Consider the following 10930-nt stretch of genomic DNA (forward strand, 5'->3'; position numbering starts at 1 on the left):
ATACTCAAGGACTCAAATCATTAACCATCAGCAATTGGTTAATTTTACTGCGGAGTCACGTGAGTGACTTCGTGAAGAACCCCGCCTACGGCGCATGCGTGTCATATCGCATACACGCATTGAACGTGTCGGACCTGGGGAGGACGTCCCCTTGAACGGGAGAGTTAGAAAGCCGGTCGACGGCAGGTAAGTGATTCTGCATTTTCACCGTTTTTAGGAATGGATAGAGGACGCAGAAAGGCTGTGAAGAAGCTGCAGGATGTCGGCGGTAAAGGTGCCGGGGACCCGCAGCAGCAGCCGACGGCACAGGCAGTTTGCGTTGAGCCAGCTGTGCCAGATTCAAACCCCGCGCCGGGAAAAAACTAATTCTAGACCGGGCGGGAAGGCGAAACGCAAAACGAACCGCTGGGAAAGTGAGCCCGAAAAATCGCCGGTAAATACTTACTTGTATAGCAGTGATGATGACCAGCTGCAGGGCATAGAGCAGCCGGCAGCGATCGCATCTGCAGAGCTCGGAAAACAGTACGAGTGGCTGCAGCATGTGGGGCCGTCATCTATCTGTTTGGAGGAGTACCGGGACGGCGAAAAAACGGCGTTTGCAGCGGCCGGGAGCAACCAGAGCCGGTAGGCATGGCGACGAGTTGCGATTTAAACCGCGTGCGACTAGTGCCCGAGGGCACGAAAGTCGGCAGGAGCGGTGGGCTAAAAAGAAACACCCGCGAGCGACTAGTGCGGGAGAGCACGAAAGTCGGCTGGAGCGGTTGTGGGAGGAACATCTCCATAGTGTCAGGCTCCAGAAAATGGATAAAGCCGCACACATACAGGTGTAAGTCCCTCAGAGCATGGCCAGAAAAGGCTGCTGGACATATCATCCTCATCTGAAGAGGGTGTTCAAGGGCTGCCTGACTCGGACTCTGAACAAGAGTCAGAGCCACGTTCCCATATGGAGGATGAGGGAACACAGTTGCTGGACATGGTGCACACATATTTCCAGCAAGAAGAAACTGGAAAAGACCTAGAGGCCAGGATGGCGGCCAGCATTGATTATATGACGACCCATCACCTCAAAACTGATACCTTAGCTGAGGTATGGGCAAGACATTTACCTCCGCGAAATTGTGCGGCTCTGAATGTACCCAAGGTGAACCGAAGCATTTGGAGACACGTGGGGCAGGATATTCGGAGTCTGGATATGAAAATACAGAATGCTAGTAAAGGACTCTCGGCGGGTATAACAGCTTTGGCCCGTAGGCTGGAAAATGTGGATATGTCCAATGACATGAAAGACGCTTTAGCACTGTTTTGCAATGTTCAATTTGAACTGAACAACATCAGGAAAGGGGCTATTCAGCCAACGTTAGACCCAAAATTTGCAATCCTGTGCAAACAGAAAGCCATAAAACCTCAAAATTTGTTGTTTGGGGGTGACCTATCAAAACAGGTCAAAGATTTGGAGGAAGAGGCCAAAACGTTGGGCCTAATAAAAGCGACCAAAGGATATGTCGGAAAACGGTATCATCCTTATGGGACGACTCAAAAAGCAAGTACTAGTATGTATAGTACGAAAAATTGGAGAGAGGCCAGAGGAACCAGCAACAGCGTCCTTTTTTAGGGGTTGGCCCGGGACGCCCACAATGGAAAATGCGGAAGCCTCCACTTCAACATTTACCCCACTTTCAACCTCAAGGCCCTCCGCAACCTCGGTTAAGACCAAGAAAGTAACACCACCGATAACCATGGAGGTAGGTGGGTCTGTGCCTCAAAATTAATAAGGAGCACAGAACTTGGAGGGAGGTTGCAATTTCATTTGGAAGCATGGTGTAAGTTAACTGTGGATAGGTATATCCTTAGCAGTATTAAGGGATATCTTATAGAGTTTATACACATACAAGAACCTCCAGTACAACATACACCGGACAGAACTTATATGCTTACCAAATTAGACAGAGCTAAAGCAAAAATTGAAATACAAAGGTTGTTCACGAAAGGAGTAATTGAAAAAAACCAAACATGAACAACAGGAATTTGTCTCAAATATATTCATTAGACATAAGAAAGATGGGGGTTGCCGGATAATTATTGATTTATCAACACTTAATAAGTTTGTACAATATGCTCATTTTAAAATGGAAAACTTATGAATTGGCTAGTAGAGCAGTGGTTGCCACAAGTAAATTGATGGAACAGCTGGGATTCATTATCCATCCAATTAAGTCAAGATTAACACCTGCAACTAATATTGATTACTTGGGGTTCACTATTAACACACTTGATATGTTAGTGCCTTTACCTATAGGGAAAGCCACTGAGTTCCAAAAGGATTGCACAGAGCTTATTAATACCGTTAAACCATCCATTAGACGGGTAGCCAGGATTATTGGGAAAATTATAGCCACGTTTCCTGCCATTCAATTTGGACGATTGCATTACCAAAATTTACAGAGAGAAAAAATTAGAGCACTAAAAATTAATAGAGGCCATTTTGATAGGCCTATGGAGCTAACAATTAGAGCTATAAAAGAACTACAATGGTGGGAACAAAATGTTATATATAGCTCCAACCCAATGGTTATTCCAAACCCATCTGTGGTATTACAAACAGATGCCAGTGCACTGGGTTGGGGAGCAACGGATACCATCTCGAGCTCTGGAGGGAGATGGAATATACAGGAAACTAACCTACTTACCACAAAGGGTATAAATTCCTTAGAAATGTTGAGTGCTTTTTATGGTTTAAAATCTTATTGCTCGGGAATGATTAACCAGCATGATAGATTGCAGATAGACAATACCACGGTGGTGGCATATATAAATCATATGGGTGGAAATATATCAATATCCTGTGATGAATTGGCAAACCGTATTTGGGAATGGTGTATCCAAAGGAATATTTGGTTATCGGCTACGTATCTACCAGGGATACTTAATTCAGTGGCAGACGCCAGGTCACGAAAATTTAATGAAAATACGGAAATCCCTCTCCGACAATCAATACAAACCTGCATTTTAATCCCGCCCCCCCACAGGCAATGGCAGATCTACAGCGCCGCTGATGGTAGGTTGTGGAACGTCGCTAGTTAATTGGCCTCTATAAATGCCCGTGTGTGCAGGTAGTGGATGAGAAAGTGGGAAAATACAGAACTAGTGTGAACGGGTGATAGATAGTCAGCGTAGACACGTTGGGCCGAAAGGGCTGTTTCTAATCTGTATCTCTAAACTAAAATAATGACCACAACCAAACAGACACCCACAACCTCTTGAACACCACCAACCATCGTCCAAAACATACATTCAGAGGGACACTAAAGACACAACTGATTTACTTTCACCACATTTGCACCACAGGTCTTCAATCAGTCCATCACCATCTCTTCACTGCACTTACACAGAGGGTGACTCTGGAAGGAAGTTGAAACAAATTAAATCGGACATGAAGAGAATACAAAAACGTAACCATCGAACTGCAGATGCTGGTTTATACCAAAGATAGACATAAAGCGCTGGAAGCATCTCTGGAGAAAAATAATCGGTAATGTTTCAGGTCAGGATCATTCTGCGAACCATCATTAATCAATTGCAAATCAGGATGGAGTAAAGCAATAAAATTGCAGATTCTGGAAATCTGGCAAATCCAATATTGTGAAATAGCTATTTGCCTGAGATCCGAACCACATCATTGCATTCCACAACTTACACCCACGCCCAGCCTTGGCTGTCTTACCCCACAGGATATATGTGCTGAGTCATAGAGTGATGGTGTGGAAAAAGGCCCTTTGGCCCAACTTACCCACACCGGCCAACATGTCCCAACTACACGTCCCATCTGCCTACATTTGGTCCATATCCCTCCAAACTTGTCCTATCCATGTACCTGTCTAACTGTTTCTTAAATGTTGGGACAGTCACTGTCTCATCTACCCCATCTGGCAGCTTTTTCCATACACCCACCACCCTTTGTGTGAAAAGGCTACCCTCAGATTCATATTTAATAATTTCCCATTCACCTTAAACCTATGGGATTAAGGAATAATCATCTTAATCTGGCAAATTTCCAAACAGGTTGTTTAAAGAATTAGTGAACATCATACTCAGCTATTTTTCCCCCATCTTTAGGAAATGGATTTCCACCTTCTCCACCTGTGGCACTCCTGAAACGGCTGTGAATAGCTGTGTCTAGTTCCAGTTTTTCATTCTTTGCTGGGACAACATGCTGGAGGGACTCTGCTCGACAGACACTGCATCTTATCCGTATCCATCTGTTGCTCCCTCCCTGCCTCTGTCCTGCTTTCTCTGAGCTATCTGTTATCTGGTAAATTCTCGTTTAATCTTACTATTTAATCTTAATCTTACTATTTAGTGCCTTCACATGAGCAGCTCCAGGGAGCGATTGCTTCTTCAATGTGGACCTGCCCCCCCGACAAAACTCTTGCCCACACGCTTTAGGACCGGGAGGGGGGCGAGGGGGGGGTCAGCCGCATTGCACTGCTGGCTGTGTGAATTGGTAAGTCATCTGTCTGTCTGTGGGGTTGGGATGACTGGCTCCGGATGGTGGGTGGACTTGCGCCATCGCGCTTGGAGGGATAGGGGGGGTAGGTGGGTGGTGCCAGAGGTAATGACAAGGCTGCCAGCCTTGGTGGACTTGTCACGAGCCAAGTTTACGGTTGAGGAGGAGAGGCAGCAAGCGGCTGGTTAGCTGGCGGAGGGGAAAGGCAAGGCCAGGTGAGCAACTTGCTGTGCACCTTGTGACTTTGTGCGTCTGAGTTTGAGCTTCAGCCGAGCCCGATGTGTTGCAGGTGCGACACACTCTACTTGTGTCTCTGTGAGGGCAAACACAGGGGGGGTGGGGGATGGCTCCGTGATCTCCAAACCCTCAGCCTGACCATCACCTGGTGCTTGCTCATCCAGATTCCACACAGGACCTCGATCTCAACACAGCTTCCTGCTCCTTCGATGGGACGAGTCAGGAAAGGTTTCCCTCACCATCACCCGAGCAGTGTTGTCAATCCCTTGTCCTCCTCCCAGGGCACTCTTTGCATGGCCATCGCAACAGAGGCAGTGAGCAGAATTTTCTTCTGGAATGAGAGTTACGTTGCCTGTCAGTCTCGATCCGTAAAAATACTCAAGGACTCAAATCATTAACCATCAGCAATTGGTTAATTTTATATGCGCAAGTGGAGATGTGTCTCAGTCAAAGGCTGTGATCACATTTCCAATGTTAGTCAGCATAGCAGGATATTTATACACTAAGGGATGACTTTTGATGATGTGAAGTAGATCAATGTGTTGATCACATTGCTGAGTTTGCAGTAATCACCTAGGTTGAACATTATTGTGTGAACTATCCCATTATACTTTGCAGTACTAAAGATTTTTCTTCTATGCTCCCTCCTCTTTTTCATTTCGGACAACTGGCTGATCTTTTTCTGCCATAATAGTGAGTGAGTGAAATTCTTCTTTAACAATCTTACCTGGGTTGGTTGGTTGCGCCAGCATTAGCGCTGGTGCTGTGGTGACAAGGCCGTAGCTGCCTGAGCTCAGCAACGCCGGATCAGGGCAGCAACACAGTAAAAGGCGGTGATTATGACAACAACTATGACGAGACCCTGTAGTAGGCTGGTACCGATGCTTCCCAGCCACCCTGACACAAAACCCCTCTGGGCCCAAGAACTGGTTGGCTCTTAGTGTGACTTTGCGGATTCCTTGGGAATATAGTTTGCTAGATTAATAATATTTTCGGAATTATCCGGGACTTGTGATGATATTGAGTTTACCCGTCCAAGAGCCCAAAACTAAAGTCAAGACTTTAAATCTTATCTGTTACAGAAACTTAGAAAATAGGTGCAAGAGTAGGCCATTCTGACCTTCGAGCCAGCCCCACCTTTCAATATGATCATGGCTGATCATCCAAAATCAGTATGTTCAAAAGGGAACTGCAGATGCTGGAATATCGAAGGTACACAAAATTGCTGGGGAAACTCAGCGGGTGCAGCAGCATCTATGGAGCGAAGGAAATAGGCGACGTTTCGGGCCGAAACCCTTCTTCAGACTGAAGAAGGGTTTCGGCCCGAAACGTCGCCTATTTCCTTCGCTCCATAGATGCTGCTGCACCCGCTGAGTTTCCCCAGCAATTTTGTGTACATCCAAAATCAGTACCCCATTCCTGTTTTCTCATGTTAAAGAAAACTTTAAAACACAACACAAAGATCGGGTAAGACAATGAAGACTTTGTTCAAGAGTGTTGAATACAGTGATCACTGGGAACAATCCAGGGAATTGCTCAACGATCAAAGATTCATCTACTCCTTATACAGAATTTTGTTTATTGCAGAAGACGGTAGCTCTGCTGGTGAGGGATGGAATTCAGTCCCTTGCGAGGGAAGACATAGGGAATGATGAGGTAGAATCACTGTGGATTTAGTTGAGGAATTGTAACGGCAAGAAGACACTAATTGGTGTTATGTACAGACCCCCAAATAGTACCCCGGATGTAGGGTGTAAGTTGCAGCAGGAGTTAAAACTAGCATGTAACAAAGGTAATGCCACTGTGGTGATGGGGGATTTCAATATGCAGCCAGACTGGGAAAATCAAGTTGGTTCAGGACCCCAAGAAGCCGGAAGCAAGAGGATTGGGAAACTGTCAAAGGACAACTGAAGAAAACTAAGCAGGCAATACGGGCTGAAAAGATGAAGTACGAAGGGAAGCTGGCCAGGAATATAAAGAAGGACAGTAAAAGCTTATTTCGATATGTTAAGGGAAAAAGAGTAGCAAAGTCAAATGTGGGTCCATTGAAGGCAGACACGGGTGAAATTATTATGGGCAACAAGAAAATGGCAGAAGAGTTGAATAGGTACTTCGGAAGAGTTCACTAAGGAAGACACAAACAATCTCCCAGATGCACTGGAGGACAGAGGATCTAAGGGGGTAGAGGAACTGAAAGAAATTTTCATTAGGCGAGAAATAGTATTGGGTAGACTAATGGGACTGAAGGATGATAAATCCCCTGGGCCTGATGGTCTGCATCCCAGGGTCCTCAGGAAGGTGGCTGTAGCAATAGTGGACGCATTGGTGATCATTTTCCAATGTTCAATAGATTCAGGATCAGTTCCTGTGGATTGGAGGATAGCTAATGTTATCCCACTTTTCAAGAAAGGAGCGAGAGAGAAAACGGGGAATTACAGACCAGTTAACCTGACTTCGGTGGTGGGAAAGATGCTGGAGTCAATTATTAAAGAGGTAATAATGGGGCATTTGGATAGCAGTAAAATGATTAGTCCGTCAACATGGATTTATGAAAGGGAAATCATGCTTGACTAATCTTCTGGAATTTTTTGAGGATGTGACAAGTAAGATGGATGAAGGGGTGCCAGTGGATGTAGTGTATCTAGACTTTCAGAAAGCCTTTGATAAGGTCCCGCACGGGAGACGGATGACTAAAATTAGGGCACATGGTATTGGGGGTAGGGTGTTGACATGGATAGAAAATTGGTTGGCAGACCGGAAGCAAAGAGTAGGAGTGAACGGGTCCTTTTCAGAATGGCAGGCAGTGGCGGGTGGTGTGCCGCAAGGCTCGGTGTTGGGGCCGCAACTGTTTACCATATAAATTAATGATTTTGAAGAAGGAATTAGGAGCAACATTAGCAAGTTTGCGGATGATACAAAGCTGGGTGGCAGTGTGAACTGTGAAGAGGATGTTAGGAGGTTACAGGGTGACCTAGACAGGTTGAGTGAGTGGGCAGATGCGTGGCAGATGTAGTATAATATAGATAAATGTGAGGTTATCCACTTTGGCGGCAAAAACAAGGGGGCAGATTATTATCTAAATGGGGTGAGGTTAGGGAAGGGGGGGGTGCAGCGAGACCTGGGCATCCTTGTACAGCAGGCAGTGAAGAAAGCTAATGGAATCTTGGCCTTCATAACAAGAGGAATTCAGTATAGGAGTAAAGAGGTTCTTCTGCAGTTGTATGGGGCTCTGGTGAGACCACATCTGGAGTATTGTGTGCAGTTTTGGTCTCCTGATTTGATAAAGGACATCCTTGTGATTGAGGCAGTGCAGCGTAAGTTCACGAGATTGATCCCTGGGAGGGCCGGACTGTCATATGATGAAAGATTAAAAAGGCTAGGCTTGTATTCACTGGAGTTTAGAAGGATGAGGGGGTATCTTATAGAAACATATATAATTATAAAAGGACTGGTCAAGCTAGATGCCGGAAATTTTTTCCCAATGTTGCGCGAGTCCAGAACCAGGGGGCACAGTCTGAGAATAAAGGGGAGGTCATTTAAGACTGAGGTGAGAAAAAAACTTTTTCACCCTGAGAGTTGTGAATTTATGGAATTTCCTGCCACAGAGGGCAGTGGAGGCCAAGTCACTGGATGGATTTAAGAGAGAGTTAGATAGAGCTCTAGAGGCTAGTAGAGTCAAGGGATATGAGGAGAAGGCAGGCACGGGTTATTGATAGGGGACGATCAGCCATGATCACAATGAATGGCGGTGCTGGCTCGAAGGGCCGAATGGTCTCCTCCTGCACCTATTTTCTATGTTTCTATGGTCCCGTGAACTAGTATAGTCATTCAATAAGATGACAACTGATTCATGTTGACCCGGTGTGCTCCCGTTTTTCCCACCATCTTTCCACCTGCCGTCACCCATTCAGTAATTCAGAAAGAAGGAGATTTGGAAGCCTTGGGCAAATTGAATCGTTACTTTATTTTTGTTTCTTTTTCTTTTTACGGAGAGGAGAACAAGCTGCGCATGTGCGGTTTAAGATTTTTTTAAAGCCGACTGACTGTCATATTATTTATGACACGCGACTCATTTATAATTATTTATTTATATTTCTGTGAAAATTGTTCCCAATTGGGCCCCGCACCTCCTCCCGGCCCTAACACCAAGCGTTGCAGCACTCCACTCGCCACTGCCTCCCATTCTGAAAAGGACCCGTTCACTCCTACTCTTTGCTTCCTGTCTGCCAACCAATTTTCTGTCCACGTCAGCACCCTACCCCCAATACCATGTGCTCTAATTTTAGTCGCCAGTCTCCCGTGCGGGATCTTATCAAAAGCTTTCTGAAAGTCTAGATACATTACATCCACTGGCTCCCCTTCATCCATTTTACTTGTCACATCCTCAAAAAATTCCAGAAGATTAGTCAAGCATGGTCTCCTTTCATAAATCCATGCTGACTTGGACTAATCCTTTTACTGCTATCCAAATGCCCCATTATTACCTCTTTAACAATTGACTTTAGCATCTTTCCCACCACTGAAGTCAGGCTAACTGGTCTGTAATTCCCCGTTTTCTCTCGCTGCTTTCTTGAAACGTGGGATAACATTAACTATCCTCCAATCCACAGGAACTGATCCTGAATCTATTGAACATTGGAAAATGATCACCAATGCGTCCGCTATTTCTAGAGCCACCTCCCTGAGGACCCTGGGATGCAGACCATCAGACCCAGGGGATTTATCATCCTTCAGTCACATTAGCCTATCAATACTATTTCTCGCCTAACAAAAATTTATTTCAGTTCCTCGACCCCCTTGGATCCTCTGTCCTCCAGTACATCTGGGAGATTGTTTGTGTCTTCCTTAGTGAAGATAGATCCGAAGTACCTATTCAACTCTTCTGCCATTTCCTTGTTCCCCATAATAATTTCACCCGTGCCTGCCTTCAAGGGACCCACATTTGACTTTGCTATTCTTTTTCCCTTAACATGTCTATAGAAGCTTTTACTGTCCTTCTTTACATTCCTGGTCAGCTTCCCCTCGTACTTCTGTTGTCATGAAAGTTTCCCAATCCGCTGGCTTCCGGGTACTCTTTGCTGTGTTACACATCGTTTATTTTAGTTTTATTCTATCCCTAACTTCCATAATGCCCAGAAATTCCTGCCATTGCTGTTCCACCGTCATTCCTGCTAGGATCCCTTTCCGGTCTACCTTGAGCAGCTCCTCTCTCATGCCTTCATAGTTCAAATGCATCACTGACACTTCCAATTTAACCTTCTTCTCAAATTGCAGATTAAAACTAATCATATTATGATCACTACCTCCAAGCGGTTCCTTTACCTCGAGTTCTCTTATCAAATTTGGGTCATTGGACAACACTAAATCCAGAATTGCCTTTTCTCTGGTCGGCTCCATTACAAGCTGCTCTAAGAATCCAGCTCGGAGGGACTCTTCAAACTCTCTTTCTTGAGGTCCTGAACCAACCTGACTTTCCCAGTCTACCTGCATATTGAAATCACCCATCACCACAGTGGCATTACTTTTGTTACATGCTAGTTTTAACTCCTGCTGGAACTTACACCCGACATCCGGGCTATTATTTGGGAGTCTGTAGATAACACCAATTAGTGTCTTCTTGCCTTTACAATTCCTCAACTCAATCCACAGTGAATCTACCTCGTTAGTCCCGATGTCTTCCCACGCACGGGACTGAATTCCATCACTCACCAGCAGAGGTATCCCCCCCCCCCTCCTCTGCCCACCTGCCCGTCCTTTCTATAGGATGTATAACCCTGAATATTAAGTTCCCAGGCCCGTTCCTCCTGCAGCCACGTCTCTGTAATCCCCACAATTTCATATCTACCAACTTCTATCTGAGCCTCAAGCTCATCTACTTTACTTCTTATACTTCGCGAATTCAAATTAAATACTTTTAATTCCTTACGCATCTCACCATTCACATCAATCCCTATTACACTTGGCCATACTCTCCTATCCCTTTGTGAGCTTTCTTTCCCGTTAATTCTGGGGTCATTAACTATCCCTTTACTCCCTTTCCCTTTAACTCAGTCCTTGACTATCCCATTTGACACCCCCCCCTTATTTAGTTTAAAACCACCTGTGTCGCAGTGGCAAACCTGTCTGCCAGAGTGCCGGTCCCCCACCTGTTAAGGTGCAATCCGTCCCTTTTGTACAGTTACCCCTTAC

The sequence above is a fragment of the Amblyraja radiata genome, chromosome 37 (assembly GCF_010909765.2).
Source record: "Amblyraja radiata isolate CabotCenter1 chromosome 37, sAmbRad1.1.pri, whole genome shotgun sequence".
In the NCBI taxonomy this organism is placed as follows: domain Eukaryota; kingdom Metazoa; phylum Chordata; class Chondrichthyes; order Rajiformes; family Rajidae; genus Amblyraja; species Amblyraja radiata.